A 20798-nucleotide genomic window follows, 5' to 3' on the forward strand; every position below is an offset into this window, starting at 1 on the left:
TAGATCACTCATCATGGTTCTCTTTGGGAAATAAGACTGGAGCCTATGATGGTAGAGATAATGCTTCCTTTAAAACATAAGTCACACCAGCAGAAGTTCAGAATGCTGGACTTCTAATAGATGTGTGTGCAACAATCATCTTCCCAGTTCCCAAACCCAGGAAGTATCCATGGCATCGTCTTTTTAGGGACATTCCTTAACTTTCTCCAGATTTGATATCAGTATAGGCAGGCATACCAGTTGGATAAAGTTATAAATAGGCTGGACTAGTGAAAGAACAAATTTCCAGTTACAGAAAGGAGTTAATTTAAGAATACCAGTCAAATATTTTAGCCATTAAAAGACAAATAACAGGTATTAAGGCAGTGCTTTTCAAATATTTTTAACCCACAGGGAAAATACATATTTTTCGTTATAACTATGAACATACAAAGAGAAACAAAAGTTTTATCGAACAACACCTTAACCTTATTACATAAATTCACTTTGATATATTCCATTCCATTATAATTGGAAAAATAATGCCCCTAACTTTATTTCACAGTCTATAATGGCATGAAACCTACAATTTGAACAACACTAGCATAAAATAATACATATAGACTCTCTTATCAGATTGACCTCAGTCCTAAATGCAGGCTGACCCACTTAAGATTGAGTTAATTCTCTAAATTTTGCCTCATCTGTAAAATGGGCCATTTAAACCTTAAATGATTGAAGAATGAACTTGTACAATGTGTGTAAAGTGTGTAATGTGCTTGGCCCATGGTTGACATCAGTGGTTGACTTTTTTATTTATTAAAGATTCGCTGAAGGAAGTAGATGTGGTTCTACTTGCCTGCTACACTCATGTAGCTTGCCTTCATGTAGCTTCTCACTGTGCATTCAGTAAGCTGAAAACTGACTTGTTCATGCCATCAGGCCATAGAGAGGGGCAAATTCACCATTGCTTCTAATAGTCTGTCAAAGAGACTGAGGAGCCTGTTAGCACAAAGGCAGTAGAGAGGAAGGTATGTAAACACGAGAACCCATTTGTTATGGAGCCTGATTCTCTTATGGCAGTGGTTCTCAACCACGGATGATTGTGTCCTCTAGGAAATAGTTTTGGTTAGGGATGCTACTAGCACCTAGTGGGTAGAGGCCAGGGATGCCACTAAACATCCTACAATGCACAGGATAGACCCCTACAACCAAAAATTATCTGTCCCTAAGTTTCTTATAGAGCCCAGTTTGAGAAATCCTGTGTTATGGGAACTGAACCACTTTGATTACTGGTGATTTGAGGTGTCTTAAGAGTCTTGATGAGGGAGTCATTCTCACATGCTTGAGCAAGTCTCCAAAGCTCCCAGTTTCAGTTTTCTCATTTGCAAAATGGGTATAATAATATCTGCCCACCTCTATAATTGGTTGAGACGTGCAAATCAATCCAAAGATGAAAAGCTTCAAGAATTAGAACTAGGTGGCTAATTTCAATAGGTACTTTGTTATTATTATTATTATTAGCCTTTTCACAAAATAAAAATTGCCAGCAAACATCAAAGATTTTGTTACTTAAAAGAGATATATCAAAAATACAACATTGGTATAATTATGGCACCAGCACCCAATTTTCATTACTGAGAATATATGGCTCATTTGGAGGGTTTGCATTATAACATCACGGTTTCAGAAGGGAATCAAAATTAAATTAGTGTCTTAATAGTGCCAACATTCCAAATACCTGATGTAAAAATAAACAAAGAATATATTATGGTTACACATTATTCATTCTGTTTATAGATACTTCCCTTTTCAATACTGTCCTGGACCCAGGGAGCCAATAAAGCAAACCATGCCAAGAATTACAAATTGTGTCTTGCTCAGTACTTGACAATTTCTCTGAAATTATCAGGGTTAATTTAAAACCCAACTTACCAGTAGCTGTTACAGAACATTGTGAGCATAAGTTGTTGGTTTCTTTTTCTTCTGTATGCTCACACCTTGGTCTTGGTGCCTCTCTTAGAGAACAATTTGTTTTGTAGCTTCATGAATTATGAACTATTCATAATGAATTCATTATGTTCATTCTTTTTTTTTTCATTATGTTCATTCATTCATTATGAACTGTTCATAATTCAGAATATTCAGCTATTCTGTTCATCTCCTGTGTAAGCCCAGCACATACTCTGATTGTGAGTCCAGAGAGAAGAAGATCTTGCCTTAAAGCTCCAAGTTGTAGCTTTGCAAAGAGTGTGCCATGTAACCAGGTGAACTAAATTCTGTGAGCATTTCTCAAGAGAGCTCTCCTCATCACTTTCAGTCTTTCCTTGCTTTCTGCCATCTGTGCAGAGATAATTGGTGAACACTTCTGGAAGGAAATGAATATGGCCCCTGCCCTTATGTAACTTATACTCTCAGTGCCACCAGTAATTTGAAAACTGCTGCTGGATTATGCCATCAGGTCATAATCAAAGCCACATTTACCATAGATCTCTGTACTTTTTTGAAGTCTGAAGACCCCATTAGCCTTTTCAGTGGAATGTCACAGGATCAGAGCAAACCTCACAGTGCAGAGTAAAAAGTAAGAGTGATTTCCTCAGTCTCTGCTGTGGGAGGAAAAAGCTGTGTGCTAGGGAGTGTGGAGCTTGAACAATCAATGTGGGTGAGGATGGCAGTAGGACCAAATTTAAGAGCTGATAGATTATTGACCTTTAGAATTTATTTAAGCCAAAGGACTTTCTTTGAGCTAAGCCATTCTTTGAGACTCTTTCCAAAAATCTGATTATAACATAAACAAGGACAGTCTTGATAAGTAGAACCAAGACTTAAGTCAGTGTTTAATTAAGCACTAAATCCTGTAATCTAGTGGATTCTGGGATTATAGGGATGAAAAAACTTGGCTTCTATCCTCAAAAAAAATTCATGAGGATTCAAGGATGTCTATAGATAATGACCTAAAGTGGGATAAGTGCTAGTACAGGGATATGAGAGCATGGACTGTGTCTGGAAGTATCATAGAATTGATGATGTTTGAAAGTAGATTTAGGACAAGGAATAACCAGCACAAGGGCACGTGGTCATGAATTGCAGAAACAGAGAAGCATGACTCCTATCAGGGGTTGATGATGGAGATGTTGGCAGGGTTAGAGCTTGAAGAACCATATATTCCGGGGTATGACATTTTGCTTTCATAGAATGTGTCAGTAGTTCCAAACTTTGACATTTTATGTGCTGATATATTGTCCCAAATTAAGTGGGGTGCTCACATAGGGTGTCTTTTCTTTCTTTTGTCATTTCATGGATTAGGAAATTAATTTGCCATCTACCATGATAATATGTAATAAAAATTCCTACTGAATATCTCATATCTTGTTCTTAATTACCTGAACACACTTAAAACTACACTTGCAGCCTCCTTTAATTTAGATCAGGCTGTGTATCTTATTCTGGCCAATAATCTGGATTACAGGCCACTTCACGGCTGAGACAGAAAATAGTTCTAGTGTATCTTGCAACTCTCTCCACAGTGACCCTGACTGGCCACATGTTTTAGGTGGCATTGCTACAATATTTAAGTAAGTACAAGTGTATCTTGGAGATATTGTGAGTTTGATTCCAGGGTGTCACAATAAAACAAACATTGCAGTAAAGTAAATCAAATGATTTTTTTGGGTTTCCCAGTGCATATAAAAGGTATGTGTAGTCAAATGTGTTAATACCATTTTATATAAAAAAGTGTACATACCTCAATTAAAAAATACTTTATTGCTGAAAAAAATGCTAACCATCATCTAGAGGTTAGTGAATTGTAATCTTTTTGCTGGTGGAGGGTCTTGCCTTGTTATTGATGGCTGCTGACTGACCAAGGTGATGGTTGTTGAAGGCTGAGGTGGCTGTGGCAATTCCTTAAATAAGACATTGGTGAAGTTTGCCACATTGACTGACTCTTCCTTTTATAAAGGATTTCTCTGTAGCATCTGGTGCTGTTTGGTAGCATTTTATCCATGGCACAACTTCTTTCAAAATTGGAGTCCGTTCTCTCAAACTCTGCTGCTTTATCAACTAAGTTTATGTAAGATTCTAAACCTGTTGTCATTTCAGCAATTTTCATGGTGTCTTCACCAGGAGTAGGTTCCATCTCAAAATCATTTTCTTTGTTCATCTTAAGGAGTGACTCCTCATCCATTAAAGTTTTATTGTGAGATTGTAACAATTTAGTCATCTTTAGGCTCCACTTCTAGTTCTCTTGCTATTTCCACGTCTGCAGTTACTTTCTCCACTGAAGTCTTGAACCCCTCAAAGTCATCCATGAGGGCTGGAATCAGCTTCTTCCAGACTTCTGCTCATGTTGATATTTTGATCTCTTCCCATGAATCACAAATATTCTTGATGGAATTTAGGGTGAATCCCCTCCAGAAGGTTTTCAATTTATGTTGCCTAGATCCAGCAGAGGAATCACTGTCTATGGAAGCTATAGCCTTACAAAATATGTTTCCAAACAATAAGACTTGAAAGTTAGAATTACTGCTTGATCCATGGGCTGCAGAAGGATATTGTGTTAGTAGGCATGAAAACAACAATAATCTTCTTGAACATTGCCATCAGAGCTCTTGGATGACCAGCTGCATTGTCAATAAGCAGTAATGTTTTGAAAGGAATCTTTTTCTCGGCAGTAGATCGCAACAGTGGGCTTCAGGTATTCAGTAAACCATGTTGTATACAGATAGGCTGTCATCCAGGCTTTGTTGTTCCATTTATAGAGCACAGAGTAGACTTAGCATAATTTTTAAAGACCCTAGGATTTTCTTAATGGTAAATGATCAGTGGCTTAACTTCAAGTCCCCCCTGCACTGGTCCCTAACAAGAGGGTCAGCCTGGTCTTTTGAAGCTTTGAAGCCAGGCATTGACTTCTCATGTCTAGCTATGAAAGTCCTAGATGGCATCTTCTTCTAATATAAGGCTATTTCATCTACACTGAAAATCTCTTGCTTAGTGTAGTCACCTTTATTAATTAACTAACTAGATCTTCTGGACGACTTGCTGCAGCTTCTCTGACAGCTCTCACTGTTTTACTTGAACTTTTATGTTATGGAGATGCTTTTTTACTTAAACCTCATGCACCAATCTTTGCTAGCTTCAGTCTTTTCTTCTGCAGCCTTCGTAGAATTAAAGAGAGTTAGAGCCTTCCTTTGGTTTATGCTTTTGCTTGAGGGAATGTTGTGGCTGGTTTGATCTTCTCTCCAGACTACTCAATTTCTCTGTATCAGCAATAAGGCTATTTTGCTTTTTTATTATTCATATGTTTACTGGAGTAGCACTTTTAATATCCTCCATGAATTTTTTTCTTTGCATTCACAACTTGGAAAACTGACATAGAGCCTTGCTTCCAGCCTATCTCTACTTATGACATGGCTTCCTCATTAAGCTTAATAATTTCTAGCTTTTGATTTTAATTGAAATATATATGACTTTTGCCTTTACTTGAACACTTAGAGGCACTGTAGGGTGATTAACTGACTTCATTTCCATATCATTGTGTCTCAGAGATTAGGCCTGAGGAGAGGGAGAGACACAAGGAAAATGCCAGTTGGTGGAGCAGTCCGAACATGTACATTTATCAATTAAGTTTGCCATCTTATATAGGTGTGGTTCATGGTATTCCTGAATGATTACAATAATAGCATCAAAGATCACTGATCACAGAGAACCATAACAAATATAATAATAATGGGAAAGTTTCAAATACTTTAAGATTTATCAAAATGTAATACAGAGACAAAAAATGAGCAAATGCTATTAGAAAAATGACACCAATAGACATGTTGGATGCAAGATACCACAAACTTTCAATATGTAAAAAAGAAAAAAATGTAAAAAAGATAGTATCGATGAAGTACAACAAAACAATGTATGCCAATAATCTAAAGTCCTACATCACTGCTTGGAAATATGGATCTTGGGAATGCCCACTAGGTCAGCAGCAAACTTTTTGTAAGAGATCAACTTTCATGTTAAGCCTTTACAATTTGGGAGTTTGTTACTACACCTGAGCAAGCCTCTCCCGACTAATACACAGTAGTTTTATAAAGAGAAATTGCAAATTTTTTAAACCAGAAAAAAATAATCCTATAATAATGGGTAATCCTTTGAATTCAATAAGTTTAATACAATAAAGAAGTCCATATGTCTTATATTTTTTCATTTGATTTCAAATTAAGCTAAGGTCAACATTATTCATTAAACTAGAATATAGATGGAAATAGGGGCAATGAAGGGCTTCTAGTGGGAGTTGATTGTACCACGATTAGTTTTATATTTAGAAAGACCAATCTACTGCTTGTCAAGAGTGAGTTGAAGATACCACTGAGAAAAGATGATGTCAAAGTTGTTTTAGAGGAGCCATGGATGCGATCAACGTAGTGTGTAGAAAGAGAAAACGTGACTTACTGCCAGGAAGGATTGGCTCCAAATCTAGCCATAATGGCATCTCTCCAGAAGATGCCATTTTTTTTAAAAAAAATGCCAGTTTTTGTGTGCTGCCACTACTGTCTATTCTCATTGGACATCTACTTAACTCATTACATCAGTTGGACCCTCTGTCATCCTAAGCTCCAGTGCTATCAAGAGAACTACCTAACTTGCTATACAGCATGAATTATTCTAAATCAAAAAGCTTAATGTGGAAGCATTCTAAGAGGAATGTCTAGTCTGTGTTTTATCTGTTGATTACAAATGTTGGCTCTCCTATCTAGACAGTGTAGTTTTGAAAAATGTTTTGAAAACATACATATAAACATACAGGATTGTAATCACAGAGTTTTATTTTAATAAAATACAAATATTATTCTCCAAGTAGCAAAGGACTTGTAATTTAGTGTCTTAGGAGAGTAGTGCTTTCCAGTGGATATCAAATAGCAACTGTGTTACTGGATATGGGCTCTGGATTCTTAACTCTAGATTTTGAAGCGTTTGGGTGAAAAGGTGTGAATACCAATAGGAAACCATATTTAATTGGCCATAAACAGATTGCCTTCTACCCATAGTACTCTTACCTTTCTAGCTGAGTCCAGGAGAGAAGCAAAATGCCTTCTGGACATTTTGAACTGTACGTTTTCTCTTGCCACCTTGACAGCCAAAATTCTGTATAGGTTGGGGATGTGGATGGGAAATCCTAACTGTCATACCAGTTCTAGTTTTATTATTTCATTTGAAGGAAGCATGGCCAGTATTGTGTCAGCACTGACAAGAGATCTTAATTCTTAATCTCATTGTGAAAATAGGAAACTGTTTTCAGTTGGAAATTTTATCAGTTGGAAATGATAAAAGAGCAAAATGGTTTGTTTTGTTTTTTTGTGGTTTGTGTGTGTGTGTGTGTGTGTGTGTGTGTGTTGTTTTGTTTTGAGAGAGAGAACATGCACGGGAGTGGGGAGGAGAGAGAATCTTAAACGGGCTCCATGCTCAGCACAGAGCCTAATGTGGGGGCTTGATCTCTCAACCCTGAGATTATGACCTGTGCCATAATCAAGAGTTGGATGCTAATCAACTGAGCCACCCAGGCACCTTGGAAATTTGGTTTTAATGCATCCTTATCACCTAATTTCTCTTGCATCCTTTCATATATACTTTGCTCTTGCTAAATGGTCATTCTCTCAGCTTAGAAGGTCTTTTCCATCTGTGTATCTTTGTGTGTATGTTTGTACACATACACACTAAATATGGCACTCCACCCCACTATCCTTGCTATTTCACACTCATTGGTTCATCTTCCAACTGTTTGCACCTACCTCTGTTTGTCTGAGGGATTTCTCTGGCCAGAAGCCTGTTCTAACTTTTCACAAGCAGGCAGAAAGTGCCAGAGAATTCATACTATCTCCCTCAGGGGCAAGCTAAGCCTATTGCCATGAATGGGGTACAAAAAACAACAGCTTTTTCATCCTTTGGGGAGAATTTGTCTAAGGCACTTTTTCAGCATGCTTTCCAGGGCTTCTCACTGGGATATAAGTTGCCCCAGGTGCTCTTATTATTTATCCTTTATTGACTAACTTCCCTTCCTATCTTCTGTACTTTTCTACTGGTGTTTCCTCTACCTCCTAAATAAATTACTTGCACTTGACTACTTATATGTATCAAGGTTACTTCTGGAGGAACCCAAACTAACATACATGCACAGTTTAATTAGAGCTTCTGAGAGGAAGCTTCTTCTGATGACTCCTGAAGAAAAAAATTTCTTCACCATTTTAATTCCCAGAGCACACAGTGTGTGCTAGGGCTCCCTACTTGGAATCAGCCAGTGGGTTTAAATCTTTCGCTCTGGCCATGATTTAGATGCCTCACCTTGGTCAAGTCAATTTAACTTTCAAAGTCTCAACTCCCTTATCTGTGAAATGGTGATACCAATACCCACTTCAGAGATAGTGAATGAATTTTCGTGAAGAGTAAATAAGATTATACATAGAACGTATGTAGTATAGCACTGGGCATATACTATAATATCAATGGATGTCACTGCTATTATTAGAATAATTTCTATTATGTGTCACTAGATTATGTACATATACACAGAAGAGTCATGCCAACCTAAAAATAATCCACATCTAAAAATACTTACCTTTAGGATGGTGTCTATACCACCAACCTGGGAGTCTTTGCTGGCAGATATTTAGGCTGTGTATTTAAAGTCAGTATCATGGAAACAATGAGCAGTTCTACATAAGTCATGTGAACCAAATGTAAATGACAATGTTTAGCTTGAAATATATAGCTTATTTTGCTTCCTGGAGCCATTTTTATTTACCATGTAAGGGAAGGATAGAAACAAGATGGGAAAAAAAAAACTCTACTTCTCTCCACCAAGTAGAATTTAACTTATTCCTTGAGTCTAGTGATCAAAGTAATTGGAAAACTGGAATAGTAAATTTGTGAAGCAATATTAAGTATAAAAATATTTTTGAATAAAGCATTTAAAAAGTCATAATAATTTTTTATAAATTTATTTTTTATTGGTGTTCAATTTGCCAACAAGTCATAATAATTTTATTAAAACCATGTTGCTTAGAGAAAAAAGAATCTCTGATATTATGAAAATACCATCACTCTGTTGTGTCTGTTGGTTATTACATCTCTGACATATTGTCTTTGGAGCCATCTAAGAAGCAATGACAAGGTGGTAAGAACCTTCTATTAAATGCACTTTTTTGCGGATCAGGATGCAAATCCAGGCCGACTAAGTTATCTCTGGTTCTTAGGAAATATCAGAGGCAGAATTAAGAAAAAGCCCCCAATTCATTGTCTAGTGCTCTTCTCCCTAAAACTTAAGCCTACTCTTTTTCCTCAGTCATGGTCCATCTGGCAAAGATGTTAAATTATCTGTAGCATTCTTAAATTCTGCAGTGAAGACCATCCCCCCCAATATCGCTAATGGATTAAAAAATTGGTCTAATTATTTTTATTTTTTAATTATTTAAACTATTTTTGTTCTGATATCTTTGTTCTATATCCTGTTAGTGAGTCCAGTGATCATGCCACTTAAATGTCAAGCAATACTAGATTTCTTAAGGCTTGCTTTCAGTTCCCACATTTATCTCACATAGTCCAATAGAAGTTGTGTGTGTGTGTGTGTATTTTTTTAAGTTAGTGAATGTCTAAAAGTTGGATATCATTCTAATACAAGTATAGTGTGTTCTACAGTGGTTTTCTTCTTCAAATATCTATATCTGATTTATTGTGTTTGGAGATAGTCATAAGAATCTCCTTAGAAAATGTTTTTAATCTCCTATATAGTGAATAGCACATAAGATGTCCCTGATGACTCTCAACTACTGACATTCAGGCCCTGTACAAATCCTCTCTTCAAGAGTGTGGGTTGGACTTATTAACTCACTTCTAAGGGTTAGAATACATTAGAAACCATGAGATATCATTTATTAGATTGCTATAAATTAAGTTTGATTTTACTTTTCTCTCTCTTTCTCTTACCTTCCTCTTTACTTCCTTCCTTCAGATCGTTGTGCTTTTGGGGCAGTAGTTGACAGTAGTCCTACTGTCAGGTACTGAGTAGTTGAGTAGTCCTACATATAGACCCACATGACAAGCAACTGATTGATATATCTGACCAACAGCCATTGAGGAATTCTTACCTGCTCTCATGAGAGTGAGGTTGGTAGCAAATCCTTTTTTTTTTTTTTTTAAGATTTTTATTTGTTTCTTCATGAGAAACACAGAGAGAGAGAGAGAGGCAGAGACACAGGCAGATGGAGAAGCAGGCTCCATGCAGGGAGCTCGATGTGGGACTCGATCCTGGGTCTCTAGGATCACGCCCTGGGCTGAAGGCAGGCGCTGAACTGCTGAGCCACCCAGGCTACCCAGCAAATCCTTATCCAGTAGAGCCTTGAGGTGACAGCGGTCCTAGTCAACACCCTGATTTTGGCCTTATGAGAGACTGTGAGTCAGGGGCATCTAGCTTAAGCCATGCCTGGTCCTCTGACTTAGAGAAACTGTGAGATAATAAAGGCTTCTTGTTTTATGCCACTGAATTTCAAGGTTATTTGTTACATAGCAATAGATAACTAATAGACTCTGCTATGAGCATAGCCAGGCAAAGCTCTAATCAGCATCAACAATTAGTGTAAATACATGTACTTTCTTTTTAGCTGCATAGGTGAAATTCAGTAGAACAAATATGAAGTCTTATTCACATAGAAAGTGCATAGTGGATACTCTTCAAGAGTAATGTACCCATACCCGAGATGTTGAGAACTAATACATACTGGTGGCTCATAGCTTTCCTCCTCGTAAGAATTTCCCTCAGGGAACAAACTACCCTTGCCGAGAGCATGACAAATTAATTCAGGAACACAAGAGTCTGGCTCCCTTGCCTCAATTAGGACATTTTAGAAGACCATGCCAGTCCCAGAGCTACTCATGGGGTCAGCTGAGGCCTCTGTTGTTCACTGTATTAAGGGATCATATTTCCTCTCTGCCCAATCTTCCTTACTTTCTTACACATATATCTCCCATTGTGTTTCTGGTTGAATTCTTTGTGCAGGGTATCATGTGCTAAAATCTTTCTAAGTAAGTAGATATATTTATCACAGAAAGCTCAATGGGTTTATTATTTCTTCAGGATAAAACCCAACTCAACCTTCTTTATTACTGTCAGCACGACCCTCACCCCTACCAACATGCTTATATCTTCAGCTTGTCACTCACACTGGTTAACTTTACCCAGAACTGGGGAAATGAAGTAGACTGGTAGATTTGGTGGCTGAGAATCACTGAGCCACTGGCTGCTTTATCAGTCTTTAGAGTGGTTCTCACAGTTCTCGCCATGTCTGGAAGAGAATATAAAGCCATTCCTGACTCCATGTTTGGCTGGCCAAAGAAGCCCCCCCACCAAACTGAACATTATAGACAGGACTTATGTTGGACCCCCCCCCCCCAAAAAAAAGTTGTAGACAAGCTGTCACTCGCTCCTGAGCCTCTTGCTGTTTAAGTCAGCTGGCCTCTACCTCCATCTTAAGCAAATGGCCTTGTTTTCTCAGATTTTGTGAGAAACAATGTGAGATCATCTCTCACTTTTTTGACTAAGAATAAAGCAGAGGTTGGAAGGGATAAATACCTTAGAATACTAACCCACTAAATGCTTATAATACTCTAAGGATTTCTAAAAATGACCCCATTCAACAAATGAGGAAATTAAACTGAGAAAACGAGTAACTTGGATAAGTCCTACAAACTAGTCATGATCTAAGAGAAAGTATCCCAAACTTGGAGATAATACAAAAGATCGCTATGTATCCTTTCAAAGTCCTGTGAGACTATTCTCTAAGAGGCCCACCCAGGATTATTTAATTCTTTAAGACAGGGGTTGATAAACTATGGCCTGCCAGCCAAATCTGACCCATAGCATGTTTTTATAGATAAAGTTTTATTGGAACATACCCTGTTCATTTGTTTATATGTTGTTTATGATTACTTTTGTGCTACAGTGGTATAGAGATGAGTAGTTGCAACAGATACCTATGTGGCCCACAAAGTCTCAAGTATTTACTAACTGGCAGTTTAGAGAAAAGGTTTATTGACCTCTGAATTACTATGTGCTCCTAATTAGGGATCAGACTTGAAGTTACTTGTTAACTCATAGTTTTATCTGATAGAGATATAAATGACTTGTGTGGTTAAAAAGATAATAATAACCCCACAGGTTTCAGTCTTTATACTTGGGGAACAATAGCTGGTTTTGCACCTAACCTAGCAATTTTATTTCTAGTGTCTTTATTTCTTTCAGTGTCTGTATACATTTGGTCTCTCAAGTTATCTTTGAACCAGCTTTATTATCTTGATGATTTCTTCATTACTGAATCAAATAAATTTCTGACTCATGCTCACTATATATTTGTCTCAGATTAGTGTTCTTAAGTTTGTGAAAATTATACTTTGACACAAGCAGAACTGTGATTTGAAAAAAAGGTATCTTATTTTAAAATCCATTTTTTCTGCTACCTCCTCATCTATGAAAATTAAAAAATATACATGTTGATGAACCCTCTGATTATGATGTTAAAATGGTAGGGCCAGAGATTGTCAAGATTGTTTCCCCTTCACTTCAGTTTGAGTTCTTTGGGCAAGAGCTCTTATGTAAGTCTAATAAACACATCTTAACAAATAGCTTCATTCAGTGATGATGAAAAAATAAGCAAGTTTCCTTTCAAGCCTCAGCAAGCAGAAATTGATTTGGAAGACAAATCGAATAGCTCAGCTTTTTGTTGTTTTACTTTCCTTTTTTTTTTTTTTGTTGTTTTACTTTCCATACTCAACATTACTATGTTCTACAATCCTTCCAATCTCCAGGATTTACCTCATGAGGAAAAGAAAAAAAATAAGATCCTCTTGAAAAAGCCTTTTGCTAGAAGATGGCTTTTGTGCAAGCCACTTGTCATTGAACAATGTAAGGAGTTTGGGGAGGAGCAGATCAGACAGTCTCATAGCCAAGGTTCTTCTTTAATCTACCTTTGGCATCAAGTGAGATAGAAATATTCTCTTCAATAAGATCAGGATTATAATCCTTACATTGCAGACTTGTGAGGAATTGAACAATATATTCAAATTTCCCACAGTAGGTATTCAATAAATGTAATTACTACAGATTCTTCTCCCATTTAATTGGGTACTGTCATGTACATACATATATACCACCTTGATATATACCATCAGGGTGGGAGAGCAAACATAAGTTTTGTAGGACTCCTAAAATATCCTGGAACAGAGGGGCCTTTGGTGCAGCCAGTGGTGCCTCCTATTCTTCTAGGAAGGTCTCTTAGGCTGTTGTAGTCTTATTCTATTTTAAGAGATTATTCATGCCTTAGCGTTACTGATGCCGAGCATCATCATTTCTGTATCTGTGTTCCTGGCAGACTGAAGTCTTAAGATGGATCTTGAAAACTCTTCCATTGTCCCTTTTTATCTGTGAAGTTTTATGTCCTCCGTTGGCAAGTATACAACTGTCAGATTCCTTGTTCCCAAATGATCCATGTAATAAGAATGATCCCAGATCACCCACAGACTCTCAGCACAGGCTCATTTGTCTATTCCTGAAATGAGAAAGTCTCCTAGAAAACTTCATTTCTTCTTCCTGGTATATTTTCCCTGTGTATCTACTTGACTCTTCAGTTACTGAAAGGACTCCTAGTTTTTGCTTTACAGAAACCTGGCAGCCAGCACAACAGGCAGCTATTTATTTGTGGTTCCAATCATCTATTTCAGCTTCTCTGTTAAATGCCCTATATGGGTGTGCAGCTCACCCTAGAGAATGGTCTCTGCCCCACTCAGCCGGAGACCACCAGTCTCAGAGATGTCTTCCTTGGTGTACACTGTGAGAGGCAGTGCTGCCTATGATGCCCAGAATGCATATTCTCATTGAGTGGGTGGTTTTTACCTTCCAGAGGCTCTTGACCTTTGTATCCCTAGGATTTATAAAATCCATATTCCAGAAAGAATGCTTCTTAAGTCCTGCTTGAAATTGCTCCTCAGTGAGGAAAGGCAGTAAACTTTTCTTGGTTATATGCCAGTTGTTGTTCTCTCATTATGTCCATACCCAACCCTGTGAGGTAAGTTACTATTATCTCCACTTTGTGGGTGAAAAACAACCTCAGAGGGCTTAAAGAACTTAGCCTGGGTCCTGGCTAGTATGAGGCAGAGCTGGTGTTCAAATCTAGATTGGAGTCCACAGTCCACATTTTTACTGCATTTTAGGACATCACTTTGCAAATTTTAGCATAAAAATCACCCTTGAGAGCTTGTTAGAATTCATATTACTGGGTCTCAACCCCAGAGTTTCTGCTTCAGCAGGTCTAGAGTGAGCCCCAAGTATTTGCTCCCCAGTATGTTGATGTTACTGGTCTGTGGATCACATTTTGGGAAGCACTGAACTAAATCATGTTGCTTTATTTAACAAATACACTTTCAACAGTCTGATAGCTGGCTTCCAGACCTCTTCAGAGCTGAATCCTTTTTAAACTTTTATACTTGATTATAAACTCAGTAGGGTGAATGTCCATTAAGGGATATGAATGATGTCTAGTCCCTTGATGTAATTTTAATAACAGTATTCTAGAGTTTGAAGGGACCTTAGAGATTATCTCATTCAACCTCTTCATATTACAAAAGAGCAAGCTTGTTTTGCCCAAATTTATGGGAGAAATAAATTTTCTGAGTCAATAAACTTGTCAGAAACACAATTCATAGTTGCTCAGCGTATCTATTTCTGGCCAACTTTATTCTTTCAAGACCAGAGCAGGTTGATTTGGGCCAGTTTGTGATTAGAGCTCACCTTCCTATAGTTTCAGCAAACAGATGTTTAAGAATCCAGCCTTTTTATTCATATACCAATCAGACAATGTATATGGCCTGGGATGGTGGTTCTTCGAGAAATTGGTCATGGAATCCCTCTGATTGGTATGTGTGGGAAGAGGTATGTGCATCCATACAAGTTATGAGGAGTTTTATTTTGTTTTTCCTGAACCTGATCCAGAGATTCTGACTCAGAAAGAATTTCCCAACCCTGGTTGCTTTTAAAGTAAATCTGCCCTAGACCTAATTTTTCACTCCTCCTTAGTTGTTCTGTACTTTCTCTCACCTGGACTTTGTAAATTATATCCAGTCAGCTCAAGAAAACCTCATATCAATGGTTTATTTTATCTTATTGTCAGACACTCCAGAATATGCATATTATTATCTTTATTTTACAGTTCAGTAATGTATCCCAGAGAAGTAAAAAATAATGCCCAAAGTCACAGAGCCATTAAGTCTTAGCCCCAGGATTCAAGCCCAGCAGTTTGGTTCCAGAACATGTAATCTTTCAAAAGGTAACAGTCCTCTTAACGTAGGCCAGAACACAAATGACCTCAGCACTTCATAAAGGACACTTATAAATGAACTCAGGAGTCAGAGAATATGGCCTTCCCCTATTCAGATAATTTGACTTTCCAGGCTGAAACTTGTTTGGGGGTGGCGGTGGTGTGTGTATATGCATGCATGCACACGTGTGTGTGTGTGACTTTGTTCTGCTTTTGGTCACAGTGTAGAAAGGCAGGATATCCCATTACTTTGTTATCATCAAATATGTCTTCTTTTCTCAAAATTGACTTTGCCAGCTCTTTTTACAAAAATAAATCAGTGTACATAGGGCATTCACATATTTCTTTTCTGAGTTAGTGCTATTTTATGCTTGGATTTCTATTTAACTTTGGATGTCTGTTGAACTCATGGGTTAGTATCAGGGAAAAATCTTTTATTTTATTTTATTTTATTTTATTTTATTTTATTTTATTTTATTTTATTTTATTTTTTTGGAAAAATCTTTAAAACTCAATTGTAATGCAAGTGATAGGATTTATGCAGAATAAAGTGTGGACTACTTTTGTTACATATGCTTTCAAACCCATGTACTGCCACTCTAAAAAGAAAAAAAAATTGGTTTATTTAGCAACTGGAGATCCATTATGTGAAAGCTCTTAACATCTCAAGAAGTGTCTTCATTATGAACCAAGACCAAACAATGGACAATGGACCATAGACAAAAGTTGTTTTTGAGACTAAAGAATCCCCCTTGATTTTACTTTTCTTGTTGTGTTTTCATTTGAGAAAATATTGTTGTCAGATCAATGGGATAAAGTTATTCAGTAACTTCTGTGGAAACATGTTCAAAGGAAGCTAACTTAGTAACCAGTTTTCCAGACTTAGGGAAAGGGGAGGTCATAATACAGCTGAGGGAGGGATTTGTCTCAGGAGAGAAAATATTTGAGATTTAGAGTCTGATACTCTCTTAGGCCAAACAGAGGAAGGATTTTTAGAGACCCCAGAGTTGTCACTTGTTTGGAAGGATTTTGTAATTATGGAAAAGAGGCTCATCTATCAGGCTCGTTGAACTTGACAAGCTTCTATATTTAATACATATTTTACATGACATAATTCGCCATTGCTCATAAACTGTTGATGTTCCCTGGAGTGTCCACTCTTTTATATAACCTGATTCCCAGAGTCTTTTCCATTAGGCTTAATGATCTATAGGGACATATTAATTGACCCTGTTGACAGGTCTAAGTCATCCAGTGGTTCCAGTATTGTTGACACCATTAAGTAAAGTCCCTGTTTCTACTAATACACTGATCTTTGCCTTTATAATTTTGGTGCTCTACTTGCTTTCTTAAAAGTTGGTTAGTTTTCAGCTCATTTGGAATAGCACTGAAAGATAGCAAGGTATACCTTATGTCTGATTTATGGTTATGCCTGATGAAAATAAAGAGACTAACCAAATTTTTGAACATGCTGTCATTTTTTAAAGGACTTCCATGGAATTTGGCTTTGAAATTGAAGTTGTAGAACCAAATGGCCATGTTGCACATAATATTTACATGCAGTTACCTTGGTAACCTATGGCCTATGTTGCTGGGTGTGATATTTGAGGGAAAAAGCCTCATGTCCCAGGGATTCTTGGTCTAACACTATTAACCTGCTCTTATAGACTTTAGTAAGCACAGATCTTTCTTGGATGTGGTGATGGTGGCCAGAAATAGCTCTTCTCAGCCATAGACTGTGCCTCTGTCTCTTCCTCATTCTACTCAACTGCCAAACAACACTGGAGATTTCCATGACTTTCCTGACATGCAGATTGAGTCAAGGAACACTTCCTCCATTTCTCCCATGGCATCTATCTTTTTGTTCCAGATTCTACCCTAAATGGACAAACACAGACTCATGTACATATACTTGTAGGCACATGTTCCATCACCCATTAATAGGTAATGATTTTTTTAAAGATTTTATTTATTTATTTATTTATTTATTTATTTATTTATTTATAGGGCTTTTTATTTTTTAAAAATATTTATTTATTTATTTATGAGAGAGCGAGAGAGAGAGAGAGAGAGAGAGGCAGAGACACAGGCAGAGGGAGAAGCAGGCTCCTTACAGGGAGCCCGATGTGGGACTCGATCCTGGATTCCAGGATCATGACCTGAGCTGAAGGCAGGCACCCAACCGCTGAGCCACCCAGGCATCCCGGTAATGATTTTTTTAAATCACATTCTGTTGTTTGACATTTACTATTTTTAGGGTCAACAACATTTTAATACTTTCTTAGCCATTGTTTAACAGCAACAACAACATTCATCATTTTTTTAGAGATACCATGAGGTAGGCCTGGAAACACATGCTTTAGATAAAATATCTTATTTAATTTTTATGCAGACATTGAACATTAGCTGTTATGCAGACATTGAACATTAGCTCTGTTTTATGTAAGTAGTTCAGAGAGGACTTTGTCCCAGAGGACATAGCTAAACTGACAGAACCAGGACTGCCCACTTCCAAATCCTTGATCACTTGTACTTAATAACAATTTAGCTTCTCTCCACACTGGTCTTTAAACTTTGAAAACTGAATTCCCAAAGTGATCAGAAGTTGTCCAGAAGGAATGGAGGCCCAGATACTTCTGATCATTGGTAACCTCTATCAGACTCTCCATCATTAGATCCACTGTTCCCTTAGACCTTTCTCCATCAGCCCTACTTTCCCACCTCCACATCTCCCTCTATTTTTCTTCCCTGCCCCCAAACATCTGTAATTTTTCCATCAATCTCCTTCCTTCCATCACCCCCTTTTTTTTCTCTTTCCCTTTTCTCCATCTTCTCTCATCCCCCCTCCCTCCATTGCTCCTCCTTCCTTGAGGACCCCCATATCCTTAATTCTTCATCCAACACTATCCTCATGCTGCATATTTGATTTAAAGAGGATTTGAAATGTGACAAGTAGCCTTCTATGTTTACTATGTGGATAAATTTATTTCATTGTCACAGCACATTTTGCTATATTATGTGTGTGAAAATGTACTTTCAAAGAGATTAGCTAACAAACTCAAAGCAGTACCATGTGTAAGTGCTGGAATTTGAACCTCAGCAGTTTGATTCTTGATCTCTCATCTGACACTGTGATACCTTCATTTTACTAGGTCGAAATAAAATAAATGCAGATTAAAGCAATCTGATATTACCCAAATTATAGTACTTGACACTAATGAATGTGCAGTGATGCAGAGATCCTTATATTATGGGGAGTACAGCTTGCATAGTCACTTTGGAAAACAATTTCATATTCTGTCAAAAACACTTTAAAACTCCATATGGTCTGACCATGTCCCCCTTCTTCCAGGAATTTATTCTAACCAGTAAAAAATGCCTACACAAATATTTGTCTCTTGAAACCCTATTTTGGGCAGGAAAAACAGAAGGCAATAGAAATGTTTAGCAATGCAGTAAATCATTAAATACAATAAATCCAACTCTTAAAATGTAGTATATCCATTAAAATAGTTCTAACCTTTTTGTCATGATATGTAGCTACTTTTATAGAAGAGTCTACAATAAAGTACAATTTAATGAATAGACTGTAAAGAAAATATCTGTGTATCTATTTTGTAGATTTCAAAATGGACCAACATTCTTTCTAGACTTCTGTCACCTACATTCCTGATTTCTGTTTCTTTCCTGACCTTTTTTTTTTTTTTCCCCCATCATCCCCTTGCTGTCTGACTGGGGAAGATAGTTTATTTTTTCTTGTTTTTGAGCTCTAATAAATGGAATTTAACTTGTAGGTATTCTATTGTATCTGGTGTTTTTTGTTTTGTTTTCAGTCACTATCCATTCTACTGATGATGCAATTTGGGTTATTTCAAAGTTTCAGGCTACTAAAAACAAAATAATTCTTCTATAAAATTCATGAACTTCTGTCCTGGTGCACATGAGCACACAATTTTGTTATCTGCATAGCTGCCTCTGTCTAAGGCATTACTTGGTCATAGGGTCCATAGATCTTCAGCTAGGCTCTGTCCTGACAGGCTGCTTTCCAAAGTGACTGCAATAATTTATTCTACTACTAGCAGGTTTGAAAGTTCCTGCTGCTTAATACTTTCACCAGATATGCATACCATTATTAAGGATCTATTTAAATCTTTCAGTTTCTTGGGTTGGCTTTCTTTTATTAATTTATAGATATTCTTTATATATTCTCAAGGCAAGTCATTTTGGCTGTGTGTGCTTACACATCCTCTCCCAGGTATGATTTGCCTTTCCACTCTTTTAATGGTGACATTTGATTAAACATAGTTGTTTAGTTGACATTTGATTAAACATAGTTGTTCATAGTACAATATATCTTTTTTATGTTAAAAAATCTTTCTCTTCCCCATTTTCCTTTATTGTCCTCTAAAATCCTATTTATTTACCTATTTATGAATGACTATACTGTAGTTTAAATTGATCTTTAAGAATAATATGAAGTAGGGCTTCCAAATTATTTTTTCCCATGTACCTATCCACTTGTCCCATGACTTCTATTGAAAAAATACTTCCTTACTATTCTTTAGTATCACCCTTTATAAAAACCAGTTACATTTCCAATTTTGCATCATTGATCTATTCATCTATCCTAATCTTAATCCAAATCCTATCTTTAATTTTACTGTAAACTCAGTGTGATGCCAAACATTAAACCTAGTCCTAACTGTAGCTCTACCCCTAACCCAACACTAATCCTCTACTCCTAACCCTAAAGCCAACACTAACCCCAAAGCTAGCAAACTAATAAAGTCTAACACTAATCCTAAACCAAATTCGAACTTTACATCTAAAGCTAGCCTTCAACTTAAAGATAAGCATAAAGCATTCCAGCCTAAATCTTTTACCTTAACCCCAAATGTAAGCAATAAACTTAACCGTACCTTTCTGAAATAACTGAAACTTTCTTTGTGGTACTGTAGAAGGTAAATTTTTATAAATTCTCCATGTAGATTGAGAAGAATGTGTACTCTGCAATTATTGGGTACTGTATTCTACATATGGTCAAGTTTGTTCAATTGTTCACTTCTCTTTTAATTTTATTCGTGTTTTTTTCTATCTGAGAATGTTTTTTCTATCTATCTGAGGTGTTTTTTCTATCTGAGATGTAGTAAAATTGTCTATGCATGAGTTTTAGCATATCAGTATCATTTAACTTATTTTTGGTAAAATTTTCCATATTCAACCCTCTCTAATTTTCAATCCATGTGTGAGGATGGAGATCAGGTTGGCGGGAAGGCACTTCAGTAAAGGAAGGAAGAGTTATTTTCTTGAAATCATCAGCCACCTTGTGAACAAGTGTGGCTTGCCAAATTAATGATGAGATGTAGTGGAAGAAAACTTTGCTATACATGACCACCCAGCCACTAGCCAACCACCAAATAGAAGAGAGGCCAACTGATATCAGCAGAATTCTTTGTGACGTATAGT

General features: G+C 37.0%; 1 long non-coding RNA gene across 2 annotated transcripts in view; it reads left to right on the forward strand.

The window, feature by feature from the left end:
* Positions 1–20798, forward strand: part of LOC119865622 — a 101858-nt gene that overhangs the window by 5211 nt on the left and 75849 nt on the right. The gene's annotated exons all lie outside the window — the stretch shown is intronic.

This window comes from Canis lupus, chromosome 24 (assembly GCF_011100685.1).
Source record: "Canis lupus familiaris isolate Mischka breed German Shepherd chromosome 24, alternate assembly UU_Cfam_GSD_1.0, whole genome shotgun sequence".
NCBI classification, from domain to species: Eukaryota; Metazoa; Chordata; class Mammalia; order Carnivora; family Canidae; genus Canis; species Canis lupus.